Here is a 20,266-nt window from a genome sequence, read left to right on the forward strand (position 1 = left end):
TGGATTTATGTCAAGCCAAAGTGATCAAACATACGTGCCTCTGAACGCGGACGAGATAGAGGAAGATTAGATAGAAAAAAATTTGTCCAAACTTTTGTAAAGTCCCAATGTGGCACAATGTATATACAACTATTTACTTTTTATTGTAACTTTTTTAAATAGTTGATCTTCTACATATTAAATTTTCAAGATAAAGTAAATTCAATTTCAATTCTTTGGTATTTTTTATACTTTTCCAAAAAACAATTGATGTTTCATTGTTTTATGCATGTCAAAAATAAAGGTGCTCATTTGGGCCACCCAAACAAATGAGCACCTTTATTTTTTAATTGACGTGTAGCGACAATAAGCGCAGTAATAGATGTGGCAAGTATCGCGGTAATAGCAGCGGGTATATTGCCGCGACTATCACCGCGCTTATTGCTGAGAAACCACTACCGCGTCCATAGCCGTGTTTATTGCCGCTCCCGCAAATTTTACTCTCTCCTTTTTCCTTTGTTTTTTCGCGGCAATGCTAGCGATTATAGACAACTCCTCTTATAGTGGATGAACCCATAGTGCAAACTTGGTTGCATATTATCGAGGGTATGGCACGATCTGTAAGCCTTAAGAAGATGGCCAATCAAAGGAGGATTCATGAACAAAGACGAGCGTGGGCATACCCACATCCATACTACTTTGTTCGATGCTATCTCCTAAGTGCTTACAATGCTAGCATGTTCAAGCGAAGTCTAAGGGTGAGCAAAGAAACTTGCACCATTCATGTATAAAAAATCCACAAACTTTTGTAAGGCTATGCCCATTGAAGATAGAGTAGCCATTGCTCTTAGCACGCTTTCTTTCTACAGGATATGGACCCTTGGGCCTTGGTGACACTTATGGATGTGCCAAGAGTACATCTTGTGGAAATGTGCTTGATTTTTGCAAGGCAATTGTAAAATCTGTCCTTAGGGAGATGTACATTAGATGGCCATCAAGCTATCAGTTTGTGACATTGGTGCGCGAGTTTGATGTTACAAGGGGAATCCCCTTTTTTTTTGGTGTGATAGATGGTTCCCACATCCCCATCATTGCACCCAGGGAAAACCATGTCAACTACTTCAATCAAAAAGGTTCCACTCTATTCTGCTACAGCTAACTCAAGTCTCTAATCGTTCAATATGGAACTTTGATGTTGGATGGGCCGGATCACTACATGACTCCTTGAATTTCACTAGAAGTGAGCTAGGACAAAGATGTGGAAGAGCTAGGCAACTATTGTCTGGTTGGCGAACTGTGTTTATCCAGTACATCCATACATGCTAGTGCCCTTCCAAGGGTGCAAGGAAGGCTTGTCAAGTACTAGTGGAGTTTCATACAATCAATGAAAAGGATGCCGGTTGAGAGAGATTTTGGAATGTTGAAGGCAAGGTTTCAGATTTTGTTAAGAAGATGTAACATGAATCTACACTATGTGCCAGATCTTGTTGCAGATTGTCTTGTGCTTCACAACATTTGTATTTTCCATGGAGAATCTTATAATATGGAGTGGATGCGAGAGGAAGAAGAAAAATTTTTTGGGTCACGGTGTGCGTGCAAAAGAGGATCGAAGAGAAGATGTAGGTAGATGAGCAGATGCTACATTCATGATTGAGTTGCGGGTAACACGCGAAGTCGGAATAGAGGAGGCTATGGAGCATTTTCATAAATTTAATAGCTACCTTTCCCAAATGATTTTCCCATGCTAAATGGATTGTTTAATATGGGACAATAAAAGGGAACAAGAGCTAGGATATGGATATGTGTTGCTAGATCTACTCTCAACAAGGGACCAAGAGGAGAGATAAGCTTATCTCATTAAGGGTCCAAATGGAGAGAGGTCCATCAAAGATCAATGTACACTTAATGGAGATTTAAAAGACCTTCGGTTAAGCTTCACTAAAGCCTCCAAAGGTTAGTGTTAAAATTCCTTAGGGCCAAGACCAATGGGCTGGTCTATTGCTAATGCTAGGTCTATTGCTAATGCTAGGTAGTTTTAACCTTTTAATTTGTGGTCTAAGGTCTCCTAGTGGGTGCAAGTGGCCAAGTGGATCTCCCACTTGCAAGGGGTGAGCCCTCCTTGTAGGGGGGTGGGAGAGAACACACACACACACACACACACACACACACACCAAGAGTCATCTTTTCACATAAGGCATATAGGACACATGTTAAGCTCCTAGCACCCCAATGAATCTTAATCCCTATTGGATGGCCAATAGGGATGAAGGACCATTGAGCATTAAGCTTTATTAGAACAAGCTTATTGTATGGGTCATTAAATGAACCAATACAAACTAGGACCTCCTTTATTCTTATTGGAAAGTGTACCAAGGGGTCCAATGAGAATTGAGCAGACCATGTGCAAGCTTAATTCCTATTGGCCTGTTGCCCATGAGAGCCAATAAGAATTTAGCTTCATTCGGATTGATGAATTAAAAACTCTCGCAAAGGGGGAAAGAAGGAAACTTGTCACAATGCTACACCATTTGCTTGAAATTAACTGGGACTCCCATTGGCTAGCCTCATTCTTGATCCAATGAGCTTCAAGCTTGTGTATTCAAGCTAGGTTGATCTCTCTCTCTCTCTCTCTCTCTCTCTCCCTCTCTCTCTCTCTCTCTCTCTCTCTCTCTCTCATGTGTATCTCACAAGCCCCCACACACACTCTCTCATTGTGTGTTAGGAAAAAAGTCATCTCTTTCAAGCTTGAGAAGTAGAGAACCTACACCAGCATCTCTTGGCTATGGAATGAAAATCCAAGCAAGAGTCAAGCTTCAAAGCATGCTCATTATCTCCTCAATCTCCATTACTATGCTAAGCTATGCTCTAAGAGTAATAATATGTGAGGAGAATACTTCTTTCTTGTATGCTACATCTACTTCCTCTTCACTTCCATCACTCCCTGCCAGCTCTCTCTTTCTTTGAAGGTGTTTAGGTCTTGGGATTGAGGCCGCGGACGAGTTCTTGTTTATTTCAAGTAAGTCAATTGTTGTTTTGAGTATAATATTGATGCATGAAGCTTTTCATCTTCATTGAATCAAGTAGGTCTTAAGGAACACAAAGATTACAAGTATTGTACCAAGTCTCTCTTTATGGGAGAACATATAATACAAAAGCCTTTTGGAGGGAGGACCGGCTCCAAATCTCTATTTGTCCTCAAATATTGTCAATTTCTCTATTTTTCTCTCATTTACAAGTATTTTTCATGCCAAGCTAACTAAGTGTAATGTTTGTGTTGCTATCTTCAATCAAGCTTTCTCTCTATTTTCATTAGGTATTCTCTTAATGAAATGCTAACTACTATCACTTCAATTCGGCCACAATCAATGTCATTATCCTAATTACGTTACAAGCATGCTCAAGGCCGTGATGAAGGAAGTGCCAGTGACCTTGGAGTTAGCTCCAAGAGGCGAGACAGTATTGCAAAGGCAATGTACAGAGAGCAAGCAAGGATAAATGTCCAAGCCATTTTTGGAAATGCAACTTTAGAAAAATGGATTCATCTTCCTCTTCAACTTAGATCTTTGTAGCCAATGCATTCAATTCAATAAAATATTTGTGCGATGGTTTGTACTATGGTTTATTGCTGAATTGGTAAATGTTGATTCCTTTCACTTTTTGTTCCGTCACCGCCCAATGTTCATATTAGACGACGGAAGAAAATTGAGTCACTTTTTGTTCCACTCTCTATGTGAACAAATGGCTAGTGGAAGTGCGCATTCTGCAACTCTTCCACCCAGAAAAGAACCTTTTGGAGTGTTTCTTCTGCCTCCCCAATATGAACTTAGCTTGAATTTGATTTGATGTATGCGAGTCGCAAGTGACTACCACCCATGGCTGTCGTATGAGAGCTTAGAGCTGCTCGTACTATCAAAAACTACAATCCTTAAGACCCAAGTTCTATTGGAGTGTTGAGAGTGGGAAAAATCCAAGGTCCTGAGTGGATTTTGTCACCCGTAGGTAAGGAAGACAGATATACCATTGCAGATGTAAATTTCGTGGATGGGGGCCCTTGGGTGTGCATGCCCAAATCTTGAACATTTTAGGCCATGGTGTAGACAAATGTGAGAAAGCCCCATAGCTTCTCAAAGATGTAGGTTGTTACATGAAGGTGTAGCACCTGTGCATGTAAATAAGGCAATTGATGAAGTTGTGGTTCATTTGGAAGTTTCTCAAGGTGTGTCAATTGTGGGTCCACTGCCAAATGTATCTATTTTAACCATCGCATTGGCCGCCTCCAGACACCTATGGCCTTGTTCTTGATCTTAAATTCAACAGTCTTTGTGTTCAGATCTCTGTGCAACTTTTTTGGTTTCAGCTTTGGGATCGGAATTAATGAATTCCAGTACCTCAAAATCATGCTTCATTTCTTTGATGGTCTTTGTACCGCTCATTGTCCTCTTGTTGCTCCATCAAAGCATTTTTGAGCTTTAGAACTTTATATACCTATAGTTCTGGTTTGGTGCTCAAGTTGTTGTTTTAATTGGGTAATTTGAGTGTTTTCCCTAATGCTTTGAGCTTCTGTCATCTGGGTCATAGAATTTGCAATGGTGCTACAGCCCATTTGAATGAATACAGCCATCGATTATTAAATCCACATCCTAAGTTTCACCTTCATATCTTGAAACTGGTACGTCAAGATAAGGTAGAACTAACTGTCTGGAAGTTGTTATCTACAAATGGTTACTTCTGCATAGCTTGTAGTTTGTCAGAAAATCTCTGAACAACTCCTATACTTCTGGTAATAAGGGGCAGGCAAGTACTTGTAGTTCCTTGTTTGAACTTCTGCATAATTCTGACTCGGAATAGCTTGAAGGCTCTTTGTATAGCTCAATGGCTGTTTCTGGAGTTGTGCCTGGTAGAGGTATCAGAGCCTTGCTATCTTTCTCTACTGATCCTCCTGTCAATGTGGCCTTCCCTTCAGATTGCATTATTTCAAACACTGTAGCTGGTTTCTTTGCCTTTGCTTTCAAATTGTCCCAGAATTCTTTAAACGGTTTTAGCCTGGATGATCATTTCTCAGATCACGTTTCTTCAATGTTGGAGTGGTCTGCTCAAACTTGCCCTCTGTCACTCGTAGAGCCACTGTCTAGATAGCCTGTTCTTCTGGTCCTTGCGGTTTCGGTACCAGCGCTACCACTCTTGTGTGGGTGGGTTTACAGGTAATCCAGTAGACGTGTTGTCATATGTACCATGCTTTCAATAGACGTTCAGTCTTTACCTTCGCTATCTGAGTTCCCGGATTGTTGGCGCCCTTGTTGTCCAGAGCTCTTGCGAGCAGCATGCTGAACACTTTTTTAGATATGTAAGCTGGGTCGTTCTTCAAGCTCAAAGCCTCGGTTGCAAATTTATATGCGGCCTTCTGTTCCATTGCTGAGATTGGAATCCTTTATCTCAAATTTTTGTGTTTTTGTGTCGAATTAGGTGTCTCACCAAGAAAATTGATGATCTCTTCAATTTGTACACACCTTAGGCTTTGGTTGAAATGGAAGCTTGAAGATATGTGAAATAGCCATTGCCGTTAGTTGAACTGATGTTTGTTGATGGTTACTATAGCTCTGTCTGGTCCACATGTATCAACTACCTCTTGAATCACCTCTATGTCAATTCAAAATTCTTGCTACCTCCAGCAAAGCGTTGAGCAATGCCTTCTCCTCAGTCTTTGAATACATACTTTTATATAGCCTGGTAGGATATGGCGACGACCGGTGGTTCTACCTCGGCTGCAAGTTGCTGGATTTCTACTAACTCCAACTGATGTGCGTCTAATGCTGCCTTCATTGCCTTGAAAGTCCTTTTTAATTCCAGATAATGAAGCGTGGGAAGTGCATTGGGTGAAGAGGGAGGATTCAGTGGATGTGCTATTGGCGATGGAGATAGATAGAGCAAGGCTTGATTCAATTTCCTGTGCAGTAGTTGCAAGCAAGAGCTGTCATGAGACGATGGTGTTGTGTATGCAGAGGGTAGCAAAGTGGACTTGTTGTTGCACATACGTCTCATAGTAATTCGCATATGAGCCATGAATGAACCACTCTTCCTACAGCTAAGTAAGGCACAACCATTTTTGGCGTGCCACATAGGCATTGGCCTCTCCTGAGCACTTACAATGATTATCGGTGGGATCCCCAAATAGATTCACAAGTCAATGCACTGCACGTGACCGTTGTCCAATTCAGAAACTATTTCCAGGATGTCTGTTGTTGAACCATTTCGTCTCATTTGAGTTACTCTTTGTAAAATCTAAAAACCTTCCGTGCCGTTAGTCTGATCAGAATCAGACTGACGATCGATATGTGGCAGACGTTTTTTGCTTTATATCTTGAAAGTCGTTACTTTCCATGTTGATGCACCCTTACAACTTAGACTTGATACCATACCTATTGCTAATTTTCTTGGTTACTTGATTTTTGATTCTGGAATCTCAATATTTACCACCTCGGTCCATTCTTGTACATGGAATGCACTATATTTGGCAGCCCAGTTTCTTCCCAGCTATAAAGAGTTCATACTCAAAATGATCACTTTCCAACGAATTGGTCTAAAATTGTCCGTCTGCTTGAACGGATTTTGGAAAGGTTACTCTCAGTTGGTACTTTCTTCTTCTAAAATCTTGACCTTCTCCAAACATAATTACTCCAGTATTTATATCATCTCCAACTAGTTTTGCTAGCCTAATCTCGTTCTCAACTTGCTTCTTCTACTCTTCCTCATCTACCTTGTTATGAACAATAAGAATAATATCCATCACATCAAATGGTTGCGGGAGTAGTCTAAACTCCTCCTTTGTTTGCAACCAACATTGTATGAGGGGAGACTCTTCCAATGAAAAAGTTAGCTATGTATAGTAATGGCTAAATCAAAAAATGGGAGGAGGAAACAACCACACAGGTGGCATGTACTGCCACCTAGGAGCCCCATGGAGCATGGTGTAGAAAGGCCCTCGATGCCAAAGTCATAGGAATGCCTCATGGCGCTTCCGCATACGGTCGAAGCTGCCCTACAATCTCTCGAGCTGACCTCAAAGTGTGTGGATGAGCTCCAGCGATATATCTTGTACAGTCTTTGCCGGTGGGATGGTGCGGGCCTCAAAAATGCAGAAGCAACAGGCTCTCCATATGAACCAAAGAGTCATGCTTGAGAGTAGCTCCCAAAAAAGGTATCTATCATTGCTCTACTTCTGAGGTAAAAGCTCTGTAAACAGGCTAAAGTGTAGGCCGGTCCTACTATATCACAATCCTTGTTCTCGCTAAAGACAACTCAAAACGAAGTGTTGGGCCTATGAGAGTGGACCAAGCTGCAGCACCCCAAGTGTACTAACTAGCTGACGATAGGGCTGGCATCAGCATCCGAAGCCAAACCTGCTATGTCATGGGGCAGTCCCATAGACAATGCCTCTGTGACTCAAGTGGGTGGTCACACTCGGCACAACCTGTCGGATGGCCACTATAAACACCAACCAACCCCCACTGTGATAGCTCCATGAGCAACAAGCCACTAGAACATGGTGACTCTCCTCGACTGCCTGTTGTCCCACAAGCACTCCCAAAAGTTTGTTAAGAACTCAGTTGTGAGCACCTCCTCCTTCCAGTGCCCTCTTGTAGCAGGGCAAGCCTATCTTCGAGTAGCCAGTATGTGGCGTCCCACTCGTATTGTGTACTGGAAAAAAGGAATCCCTGGGTGACAACCTAAATCAAAAGGGTCCCACCAAAACCACTCCCAAGGGTCTCACCTGCAATTGCAACAAAGGGCGACTCTCCCAAGCCCAGAGCATCCAATGTCCTATCTCTAGATTTGGCAAGTTAAGATCCAACACAAAAATCCTCCCTTTCATGCTTGCAGCTCGAATCCCCTGAAAGTAGCACTCTGCTACCTCTGGCGCCTTAGTAGCAACTCTATGAAGGTGACCCTCTTGCTAAACGTCAAAGAACACGCGAAGGCCTGAGTCGGAGCAGGTCCGAACTACGATGAGGATCTTAAGGTGGGTAAAGTTCCCCATCCAGCTGGTGCTACAAACGAGAGTGCGGAGAGCCCTGCAAATACCAAGAATAATGCACTACAAACCATAAAACAATCAATATGCATATCTGGCACATCCACAAGCACGGAATAGAAGTTGTATGCAAACATAGAGAGATAGAGAGCGAGAGAGAGTAAGCGAGAACGTACAGATGCACCTCCTAGAGTGGAGTGCTATGCCAGCATGGCGAGAGAGGAGGGAGGAGAGGAGAGAAGAAGACACAAGAACTTGGTGCAATCTCCCCCCATGCAAGAGTGACCATTTCCCTCTTGCACGCTGTCGAGAAATTTGCGGTCTTGCCAGGAAAGCACCGGGCTTATGGCTGTGAGAGTTTGTGAGAGAACTCAACAAAAACTATATGAAGGAGTTAAACCATAGATGCCATGAAGACTAGGGTTTGGAAAGAAGTGCAATCAAAGAAGACCCACTCTTTCTCTCTTGCACTCACACACACAAAGAAAGAACACAAAAGAGAATGTCAAAACAACACAAAGATAAAAACATCAAGGCTATGGTCATATCGTATGATGGGTAGTATGAAAGGGTTAATAGATGAGTTAATGGCATTCAATCTTGGCTGACCAAATATATATGTTTTGTCTAGTGATAGGGATTAATTGTGTATACAAATCCTCTTGGTTCATAGCAAGATAACTACGCTTACATCAAAAGAAAAGTTATAGTCTATAAGAGGTAGTATGATGGGATCCGGTGAAAGAAGTATTTCATTGAGCCTTTCTGCGCCAAAGAGAAACACTATATGTTGTTGAAAGTGTATTTTACGGCTAATCCATACGTTAATTCTAATAGATCGTACAGAGTGAAAGCGATAGAAATGATCATCATGTGGGTTATTCATCTAGGATAGTATGTGAGAAATGTAGATATGAGAGAAGTGAAGAGATAAGAAGTTTCCCTCCCAAGCCCTATTCTTGCCCGTAGGCAATAAGGATAATGCGGGGAGAGATGTACCTGTAGCAAAGAGAACCTAGAATTTGTAGAGAGGATGAATTACTAAGAATGAGAGAGATAGGTTTGGTTAAGGAGATGAGATTAGATACATCTATATATATATATATATATGATGGATTAGAGATGAAAAAGAAAAGAACAAGAAATCAAGAAAACATCAATGTAGAACACATCTTACTTGATAAACCCTTCGGCACCATTATTGATGAAGAGAGAAGAAGAGTGGATAATTCCACTTTGATTGATACACCAAGTGCAAGACCTTCTTTGATTGGAGTTGATCTTCCAAGGTTAGCTTGTTGCAAGAATGGCTAGTCTTCTTCTAGGAGAAAGTGTAGGCTTAGGCTTATGTTAATGACTAAGTACAATTTGGCATTACTACTCTCTCCCTCATGAATTCCTCTCATCAATGGCTTGAATGCTTGGGTTCTTTTCAAGGAAAAAGAGGTCCCCTTTTATAGGTGAAGGGAACCCACAAGGGTTTACACAAAAGAAGAAGAGCCAGTGTGAACAGAAACTGGAAAAGTTGAAAATGAGCTGTCCCTGCATGATGTGGGCAGGTTGGGGTCCAGTATTTTGATCATATCTCTTCAACCGTGGCTCCAAAGAAAAAAGTAAAAATATGGGCAGAAACTTCAGCTCATTAGCTACAATTTTCATCTTCAAATCATTTTCCAATTCGAATTGAAACCATGTGGTAAAAAATCATCAAAATAGGGTCCATTTATGGCATCAAAAGTCTTCCTGTGGTCCCTTTAGCTTAGACTTTCATTTGATTCCAAAGGACACCTCATGCCATATGAAAGCATGACATTGCTCCTTGACAAAGTTTTGTAATCATGCTTGCAATAATGCATTAAAATAAGTGTATCTTTGAAATCATGCCACCTAGTGTCCCACTAGGATTTGATTCCCTCCTAGTAGCTATTTAAAAAGAAATATAAGAAAAATATGAAAAATACATAGAATATATATATATTGGAGTTTACCCTAGATATATGATCTAGCTAGGGTGTGAGATGATAATGAGATAGTAGAAATAAAGAATCAATGCTTTTTGCCCCAAGTTAAAGAGGCGGAGCTATTGATGCTTTTCCCATAATATTTTCTGATGGTAAAGTAAGAATAGGTTACCCTTGAGAAAAATAATAGGATGAGATAGAAGGCGTATTATTATACTTAAATATGCATATGTACATTATAGAAAATATAACTATGTATCTAAAAAGTTACAAGATAATTCTTGTAGCATGCATTCCCACTATGTCATGTCACAGCACGACATCCACCCCCTCTAAACCTGCACATCCTCCGGCATGTGCCAGCCTCCTAGTATCTATTTAAAAAGAAATATAAGAAAAATATAAAAAATACATAGACTCTATATATATATATATATATATATATATATATTGGAGTTTACCATAGATATAGGATCTAGCTAAGGTGTGAGATGATAATGAGATAGTAGAAATAAAGAATCAATGCTTTTTGCCCCAAGTTAAATAGGCGGAGCTATTGACGCTTTTCCCATAGTATTTTCTGATGGTAAAGTAAGAATAGGTTACCCTTGAGAAAAATAATAGGATGAGATAGAAGGCGTATTATTATACTTAAATATGCATATGTACATTATAGAAAATATAACTATGTATCTAAAAAGTTACAAGATAACGCTTGTAGCATGCGTTCCCACTATGTACGTGTCACAACACAACAACGTAGTTGATTTATAGATTTCTTGAATGGTCCAATTGAGTACAAACTGACCGGCCGGCCATAAATTGCCAAAGCTCATAAAAGAGCACTTGAATAATAGAATGTACATAAAATATATATATATCCATTTGCATAGACCTAGATGGGTCAAGTTTTCCACGTGTTAGCTGCAATAAATAGTAAAATATCAATTTAATAACATACCTCTCCCTTGAAAAGCAATTGTCCTCAGTTGCAAAGATAATAAATGTACAAATGATACTTGTCCAAAACAGTGATTAGTATTTTGTGTCAGAAATATCACATAGTAAAAGAAAAAATTATGAAATGAAACAACATTGTTTATGCCTGCCGCCATCCACATACTACCTACTCTAGTGGCCCATACCACTAGAATAAGCAGTATATGTCATATCCTGATGAATCAGGATATCATTGGTCACACTCATCATTCAATAATCTATTGTCATCAATCTCAAGTTCAGTTCCATAAATACTATCGCGATTGGAAAATGTCATATACCAAGTCCAAATGTCACATATATATCAAGTATATATCCAAGTCCAAATATCTGCTAGCATATACCCATTTCAAATCAAAATCCAAATATCCTTCATTATTTATACCCGGGTAACAAAATCATACCAACTACAGTGGTGGTCATCACTGTAGCATGATTTTTTGATCGTTGTTGCTTAAATCTGTGAATCTACACCAATAAGACGTGCTGCCTAAATCAATGAATCTACACTAATGCTGCCTAAATTACGGATAGGCATTTAGATTTGTGTAGAATAATGAATATGTATTTTGTCAGTGTGCTGCCTAAATCGGTGAATCTGCACAAACAATTGGTGTTGCTTAAATCGACGAATATTCTCCAGGATGAGAATTTACACATTGCCTAAACCGAGTGCTTGTGACCAATGGACTAGATAAGACATAAAGGAGAAAATATTGACTGCCTGTTTGACAGCAAATTGAAGTGCATGTGTGTAGCAAAGGCAGTTACAAAATGTTTTTTATTTGAGTAGCTACACAACTAAATGTGAAATGATCTCAATAAAAATGCTATACAATGCAAGTATAAACCACAATGTTAGAGATGTTAAATTTCATAGCTTAAAAAATAATGCAGATAAGTAGAGGAGGCCTCTCTTTGAAAATGTCCAAGGGTATACTTCATGGTGCATAACTATATCAGGTGTCTCTGAGAGGCATCTAGAAAGAAAGCAACTCACAAGAAAGCAAATTAATTGACCATTTATCAAACCAGAATATTAGACTTATGGATTGTGCGATAGAAGTTTTAAATATTCTTATTAGATATATATTTGCAAATACTCAGGCAAGAAAATTCAAACACTCTTGAAATACACGTAAAAATCAAATTGAAAAGCAAGCCATGTAAGCGAAGTTTGTGTGCTGATGTGTTCCTATTTTAATGTGATTAGGAGGTGTGTCATGATGTGGTAGGAGAGAGAGCCAGACAATACTGTAAAAGGCGCTAGGTTAGTCTGTATAAGGGTACAAGAAAAGTACCTTAGTATTTGATACAATATGGTTAATGGTCGGTCACCTGGATGTTCTATCCAGCTGTGTGAATCAGTACTAACTAAACATGTTAAAGAGGTCAGTAATAAAATGCAATTCAAGGTAAACGCTTGGATTCAATATTGTAGACTAAATAAAAGTACGGGAATTAACAACTCATAATGTGATTTATAAGTTTGAAAACATAACATTGAGTCATTTGAGAAGAAGGTTGCTAGGAGTTAGTAATAAACAGGAGATATATAGAGGTCATGGGGGTCAAAAATCATGTTGTGGTGCAGGTATATTGTATGGCAAGTGTTGAGCTTGACATGCCAGAAGGACAATAGAGTGATGAGGGCGTGTATATATACGTGTGCAAATCTTGAACATCAAGGAGGTAAACTAATGAAAAGTGTGAGTTTAGATCTTTATATGCAATGAAAATAATAGTTTCTTTATTAATTGTTGACTATCATATAACCTCTACTGTTATATAATATACACTTTAAAAGTTTTATTTATCTACTTATAAGGATGTAATCTGCTATCATTTATTACATTAATTACTATGTTGATATATTTATATAATGTAGTTATGATATGCTAATTTTCATCTATAAAACACATAGTATAAATAAACAATGAATTATTTTTATGTAGTATTCCCCTGTTTTATTAAAATATAATATAAATTTATTGTATATGTTATATATTTTTACTTTATATCGACATTAATTCTAGTATTTTATTTCTATTATTTTCTTATAAATATATCAATCTCGGTGGATCTAATACAATATCGGGTGACAAAATAAAATAAAGTAAAGTGTAAGCCTAAATTAAAGAGATAATTGCACTATGATGAGCTTTAATCTTAATAAAGCGTTCACAAATAATGATGTGGCTTCTGACACAACTACACATGCGTTGCCAAACTACTAGCAGTCCATATCGGTCTTCGACATCCGTATGTTACACCAAGCTTCTTCTCTCGTATGGCACCTTCGGCTTGGACCCCAACACTCCATTGTCCACTCGGACTTCAAGCCAATATGGATGTCGTCCCTTTGAAGGCACCTTTGCCTCCCCTTATGCACAGCAAAAGCAACACTCCTTCCCTTGATGTAGTGCTAAAAAAAAAAAAAAAAAAACCATGTCAATTAAGGCACAAAACCCCCTCTAATCACCTGTCGACCCCTTATAGACTACGTCATAATTGCAACCGTGTCCCTTGATAGTGTCTTATCACCCTTTTGCTTAATGTGGCCCTGCTCTTTCTGATTGCAACTTCTCACTTGATATACAAATGGTGAAGGTCGCGGTCCTTTGCTCTCTAGCATCCCAAGGCCCTTCACCTTCTATAGCACAGTCTTTCCCCCATGATACTAGCCGCCCTTCTTCTCTGCATTCATCCTATGATCTGTAATGCTCCACTGTCGACTCCCTCCTTGCTTTTGGCTTCTCACCACCTTATGACCTCTCTCCCTTCGTCTGTAGCCAGCATCCTTATATTGTTCAAGCCTGACACTTGCCCATTCCTCCTCACATCCAGCTTGTGGCCCTCTCTATAGCACCCCCAAGGCAAGGCTCCCTTTCTTCATCAACTGACATTACACTATCAAACTCCTATAGGTAGCACACTTTCTTGGTTCTCATTTGTTTCTCGCTCTCCTTGCAGCCCCTACCAGCCTTCTGCATCTGCGCCAGGTTGAACCCACTTCTTCTACTCCCACCAACATCGGCCCTGGTTTGTAGATCCACCTGGTAGCTCCCTCCTCTTGCGCTCCTTAACATTGCATGGTGCCCCCGCCTCACACCACCTGTGGCGCTGAGTACTTCTCTTAGCTCTCCCCGCCTAGCCCTACCGCCCCTGACTGCTTCTATACAAGCCCTTAGCAGCTCATTCTCCCCCTGTGATGCTTTCGGCCCTCCTGTGATTTGCCATGATGAGCATCCCTAAACGGGACCCTTGTTCTTCTTCTTCTTGCTTGGCTCCTCTTGACCTGCTCACGCCCCTACTCAACACCTCAGCAAACGACCACCTCTTCCATTTTCAGCTCCACTCTGGAATGCTCCTCACAACCACCTCTCCCTCGGGCGGCCAACCTTGCAACTGGTGACCTTCTTCAGCCTAGCATCGTTGTGCGCATGGTGCCCTCATTGGTCCTCTCTGTAGCACCCCCAAGGCAAATCACAAAGCAACCATTGAGCGACAGCCTCACATTGACGTGAGGGAATGGGCAGTGCATGGGGCTGGTAGTGCTACATTAGGTCGCATGTAGGTGTGGGGCTCTCTCTAAATAACGGACTCTCAAGGACGTGGCACCCTGGAGAGTCGTCCATGTGGTGTTAGTGTTTACCTGCTGGGTCAGTGTAGCACGTTACTTTTCGGCACAGTTTTTTTGCAAGTCTCCTCATTTGCACAAAGGGTGATATGTTCAATCGCCAAAATTGATTAATCATTTTGGTTTATTCCCGGGCAGGTATTGAACTCACGTGCCCATTATGAGAGGCATGAGTCAAACCACTAGAGTACAGACCATGCTTATCAAGGGCCTGAGTTCAAACATTAATGGTGTTTAAACCGGGGGGGGGCCTCGTTGATAAAGCACACGGGGTGCACTCGAGGGATCAACGGCCCGAGTGCATCCCACCGTTGGATCTCAGCTGACTGAGGAAAAAAAAGCGCGCCGCCTGTCCCACTCCCGCCTCGAGCTCGCGACCCCTTCCCACCCACTCGCAGACCTCAATCATCCCGCCTAATGCGCCTCCATGCAAGCAATGCGCCTTTAACACTAGAATGGTAACAGGACACTTTTATGTTCTTGGACACTTTCGTGTCCTGTTAAGTGACCATTTTGCTTGAATTATTTGAAGAGTATGAAAATGAATTTCTAGGTGCTATATATCCACAAAGTTGCCTTATGATCTGAAAAAAACTTAGCATTTTTTTTTGAGTATCGATCTCACCATTAACCTTACTCTTGCACAACATTTTTGAACCTAAACTGTGTGAAAAAACGGGTTTGTTTTTGGCTTTTTTTCGATTTTTGGCAACTATACCACTCTAAACTTCATGTTGTGAGGTTTAGATGGCTAGAGGTTATGCCTTTATAGTTCTCAACATGTTTTGATGCTTGTAGGGAGAGCTAAATGTTAAAATTGAAAGTTATGACCAATTTACAAGAATTGCATAATCCTGTTTTTTTGCCAAAATTAGCACTTTTATGATTTTTTTTGGTGGCTTTCTTGATATCCAAATTCAATTTTGATTGTGTAAGTGTAATGTATAACATAAAGCTAATCTTCCTTGAGTTTTGGGGGACCTAATATGTTATATAGCATAGTTTATGATGATGGTTGAGTTTTTTGATTGTTGAAGAATACGATACATTTTAGAGTAGCAAGTATAACTTTCTCAATATTGCTAGTTTCTTAGGCCAATTGTGTGTATTTTGTAGGTAGTAACCATATCTAATCATAGACTACAAACTTGGCTAGATATTGAGTAGTTTCTATGGGTTTCTAGAGGTCATAATGCTAAACCCAATTTTTTCATGTTTGTTGTATTTAGCACTGTATCATTGCCCCCAAGGTTCCAATTGTAAGAGATCCATTATCCTTTTGACATGCTCCATGGCTCCTTTTGAATCCAGAGGTCCAAAGGGAACTAAGAAAACATGTATATAGTATCTGTATTGAGCGTGACTATAGAAACTTTGATGATAGGTCCGCAAAATAGCAAAAATGCAACTTTTTTGTACCTTTTTTTTTTGCCCAAAAAAAAAATAGTGAGGTAAAAGCAACCATATGTTTTGGTCACCAACCCATTGAAGTTAACGGGGCATTTTATCTCATGTCCTACAAAAATCTCCACTCTTATTTATATGCCATCAACCGTAAGAAATTGTTGTTTTGGGCAAAATACACTGGTCCATCAACTTTGGAGGCTTGTAGTGACGAAGGGATGAGAAAAATTACAAGTTTCTCATTTTTTCCATATGTAGTAGTTATTGAACTATAAGCTCACGAAAGGATTTTTCAAAATGAGTGGATCTACTATGGTTTTGGAATTTTTTCCCAAAACCCTGAAAGGACACTTTTATGTCCTGTTAGGTTACCATTCTAGTGTTAACTATATAAAAACCTGCCCCCTCTAGGTGCGTCGATCCAACGGCCTAAAGACCCCCGCCCTGTCGATCATGCTCCCCGCCGTCGATCCCTCGAGTAACACCCCGTGTCACTTATAAACGAGGGCAGGGGGGGGGGGGGGGGGGCCTTTAAAAAAAGGTGTTGGTTACCGGTATACGTGAATCCATGCCACGTCGGCAGAGAGTCTGATATCTAGCTCACGCCTAGCTGTGGTAGGTAGCCCACCATGGGTGACTGCAGACATCTGCACATCTGAAGACAACATAGAGAGAGAGAGAGAGAGAGAGAGAGAGAGAGAGAGAATTCTGCATGCCATGCTTGCTGAGTAACGAGACGAGAGAGAAAGACGACGGCACATCTGAAGACAACATAGAGAGAGAGAGAGAGAGAATTCTGCATGCCATGCTTGCTGAGTAACGAGACGAGAGAGAAAGACGACTGTAGGTTCGACCAGAGAGAGAGTGTTTTTTCTGGTGACTGCCATCTAAATTACCTACCAGTTGCTAATCAGCTATTGTATGCAGTCAACAACGACTTTTGTATGTGTGTGTGTGTGTTGGGGGGGGGGGGGGGGGGGGGGGGGGGGGTTCAATATGCGTCAGACAAAGGAGAGAATAAAGAGAGTGAGAAAGAGATACTGCTGCTGCATGCATGGGTGCCCTCTGCTTCCACTAGCAATACCGATGGGTCGCCGCTCACGAGCGTGTGGAGTGAAGGCCATGTAAATTCGTTGGCTGCCAATGACATTTGTAGTTGCATGGTCTTTTTTGGGCGTCCATGATCCAGTGGGCTTTCTCTACGAGTTGGCACGTGGTCCCCACCTACTGGTTACCATTTGGCTTGCTGGCGATGGCGTCTGCAGTGGGTGCTGACACTTGTGACCAGTTGGCCAGCTAAAAACGGCGTCTGCAGGTGGTGGTGTCATTGTGCGACGGCCACCATGCGCGTTCATGTACTATTCTGTCCCTATTGTTGCTCTCTTATGGGATGCATTTTATTGTTCCTGGTCCATGCTGAGGTGCAAATCACTACAACGCATACATTGTATGCTGTGCTATCATGCCCATGTTGGATTGTCGTCATGGGCAAAATCTTCCAAAGCTCCAAAAAGGACTCCTAGAGAGGTATCATGGGATTATTTTCAAGCTGAGATGCAGGTATCATGGGAGTTTTCCCTATGCAGGTTGAGATGCTCTTGAAGATCTCTTGGGGTCAATTCCCACCACCTTACATCGATATCTTCTTGAATAAGAGTCCTTGATGAGTACAAAGCTCATCGAATACCTGTGAAGTCCCTCGAGAATAAAAGATGCCTTGTCTTGTTCTTCTTCTTGCTTCTACATTGTTCGCTATCAACGAGATTTCTTCTTCTATTAATTAATTACATGTATGAGTTCACGGAGTTAAAAAGTCTCTTTATCTAGCTCATGATATTGCAAGAAGTGCTTCTTTGCACAATTTTGATCTTGCAAACACACACACACACACACACACACACACATATATATGTGTGTGTGTGTGTGTGTGTGTGTGTGTGTGTGTGTGTATGTATATATGATCTACATGCCAAAATTTAATCTTTGCTTAATTGTACAATTTTCTTAGACCAAGAGCAAGTGAGACAAACAAGAAAAACAAGATGCATAAATCTCATACAAGTTTTGATTGGGCATCATAATAAAACTTTTGATAGCAAACAAAGAGAAAAAAAGACTTAGCTTTGCCTTGCATTGTAGATAAAGTACTTTTCTATAACCATGAATGTTCTATGCCAAGGAGCGTACTCATACCTCTGATACCACTGCTACAAACAAGAACGTGGAGACCCCTGCAAATACCAAGAATAAAACAATAAATATGCATACCTAGCACATTCACGAGCATGGAATAGAAGTTGTACGCGAACATAGAGAGATAGAGAGCGAGAGAGAGAGAGAGAGAGAGAGAGAGAGAGAGAGAGAGAGAGAGAGAGAGAGAGAGAACGTGCAGGTGCAGGTGCACCTCGTGGAGTGGAGTGCTACGCCGGCATGGCAAGAGAGGAGGGAGGAGAGGAGAGAAGAAGACACAAGCACTGGGTGCAACCTCCCCCCGTGCAAGAGTGACCATTTCCCTCTTGCACTTATTTGATTTATAGATTTCTTGAATGATTAAATTGAGTACAAACTAGTCATAAATGGCCAAAGCTCATAAAATAGCACTTGAATAATAGAATGTACATGAAATATATATATTCGTTTGTATAGACCTAGATCGGTCAAGCCTTTTCCACCTGTCAGTTGTAATAAATAGTAAAATATCAATTTCAAAACAACTGGTAGCCGCCGCCGGCTCGAGAGGCGTGTGTCACTCTGCTGGAATAGCTGCAACAATGTCCTTACACATGCTCTGTAACCCCCTCATGCTGCACATCTGCATGCCTTGTCTCTCCTCGGAGAGTGTTGTAAACTGTAACAAGTCTCCCAAGGTACGTGATGGACCCTCTGCCATGGGATCCCATGAGACATGGGGTCTACTGCCAACTATGTGGCCTCACTGTGTACGGACCAATGGGTTACATGTGAGAGGCTACCTCAAGCGCTTCTCAATGCGGTGTTGCTTAAGTCCCCTCCTCAGCTTCTCCCAAGACGTAAGTAAGCTCAACATGAAACAATCCTCCCATCTCCTACTCAGGCCCACTCTTCGCATCTTTGTGAAAATCTAGTAGGGGTTCCAAGGGTCACCAGTCTGTGGAACTCGACCTCTGATCCAATGTAACAAAAGCTCTTTCCAAGGCTCCTCACCTGAAAGGAGACCCCTGACAATGAGTTTCCCAAGGAGGGCTCTACTATGCCGTTGTCGTACCATGGCACAAGCATCATGGAAACAAATGTTATGACACCATGGCACAAGCATCATGGGAAAAAAATGTTATGACACCAATTTAGATACATTATAGCACTTGAATAATAGAATGTACATACAATATATATATTCTTTCGCATAGACCTAGATCGGTCAAGCATTTTCCACTTGTCAGCTACAATAAATAGTAAAATATCAATTTCATAATAGCTGGTAGCCGCCGTCTCGAGAGGCGTGTGTCACTCTGCTTGAATAGCCGCAACGATGTCCTTACACATGCTCTGTAACCCCCTTATGTTGCGCATCTGCATGCCTTGACTCTCCTCGGAGAGTGCTGTAAACTGCAACAAGTCTCCCAAGCCCCCTGCCCATGGGACCCCATGAGACATGGGGTCTACTGCCAACTATGTGGCCTCGCTGTGTACTGACCAATGGGTTCCATGTGAGAGGCTACCTCAAGCGCTTCTCAATGCATGTGGGTTGGTGTTGCTCAAGTCCCCTCCTTAGCTGCTCCCAAGACGGAAGTAAGCTCAACGCGAAACAATCCTCCCATCTCCTGCTCGGGCCCACTCTTCGCATCTTTGTGAAAATCTAGTAGGGGTTCCAAGGGTCACCCGTCTGTGTAACTTGACCTCTGATCCGATGTAACAAAATCTCTTTCCAGGGCTCCTCCCCTAGAAGAAGACCCCTAACAATGAGTTTTCCAAGGAGGGCTCTACTATGTCATTGTTGTACCATGGTACAAGCATCATGGAAACAAATGTTATGACACCATGGCACAAGCATCATGGAAAAAAATTGTTATGACACCATTTTAGATACATTATAGCATTTCTAACAATATAAAAAAGTATGTGTGTTATTTACCTAAATAACCTTCATAGTAACTTTATAAAATTATCTCATATCTAGATCCTATAGTTATCATGATTATCTAGATCCTATAGCTGTTATAATTATACTATATTTATCCTTCTTTTTCTACTATATTTTATTTATTTTTTAAATTA

This window comes from Adiantum capillus-veneris, chromosome 15 (assembly GCF_014529385.1).
Source record: "Adiantum capillus-veneris isolate H3 chromosome 15, ASM1452938v2, whole genome shotgun sequence".
NCBI classification, from domain to species: Eukaryota; Viridiplantae; Streptophyta; class Polypodiopsida; order Polypodiales; family Pteridaceae; genus Adiantum; species Adiantum capillus-veneris.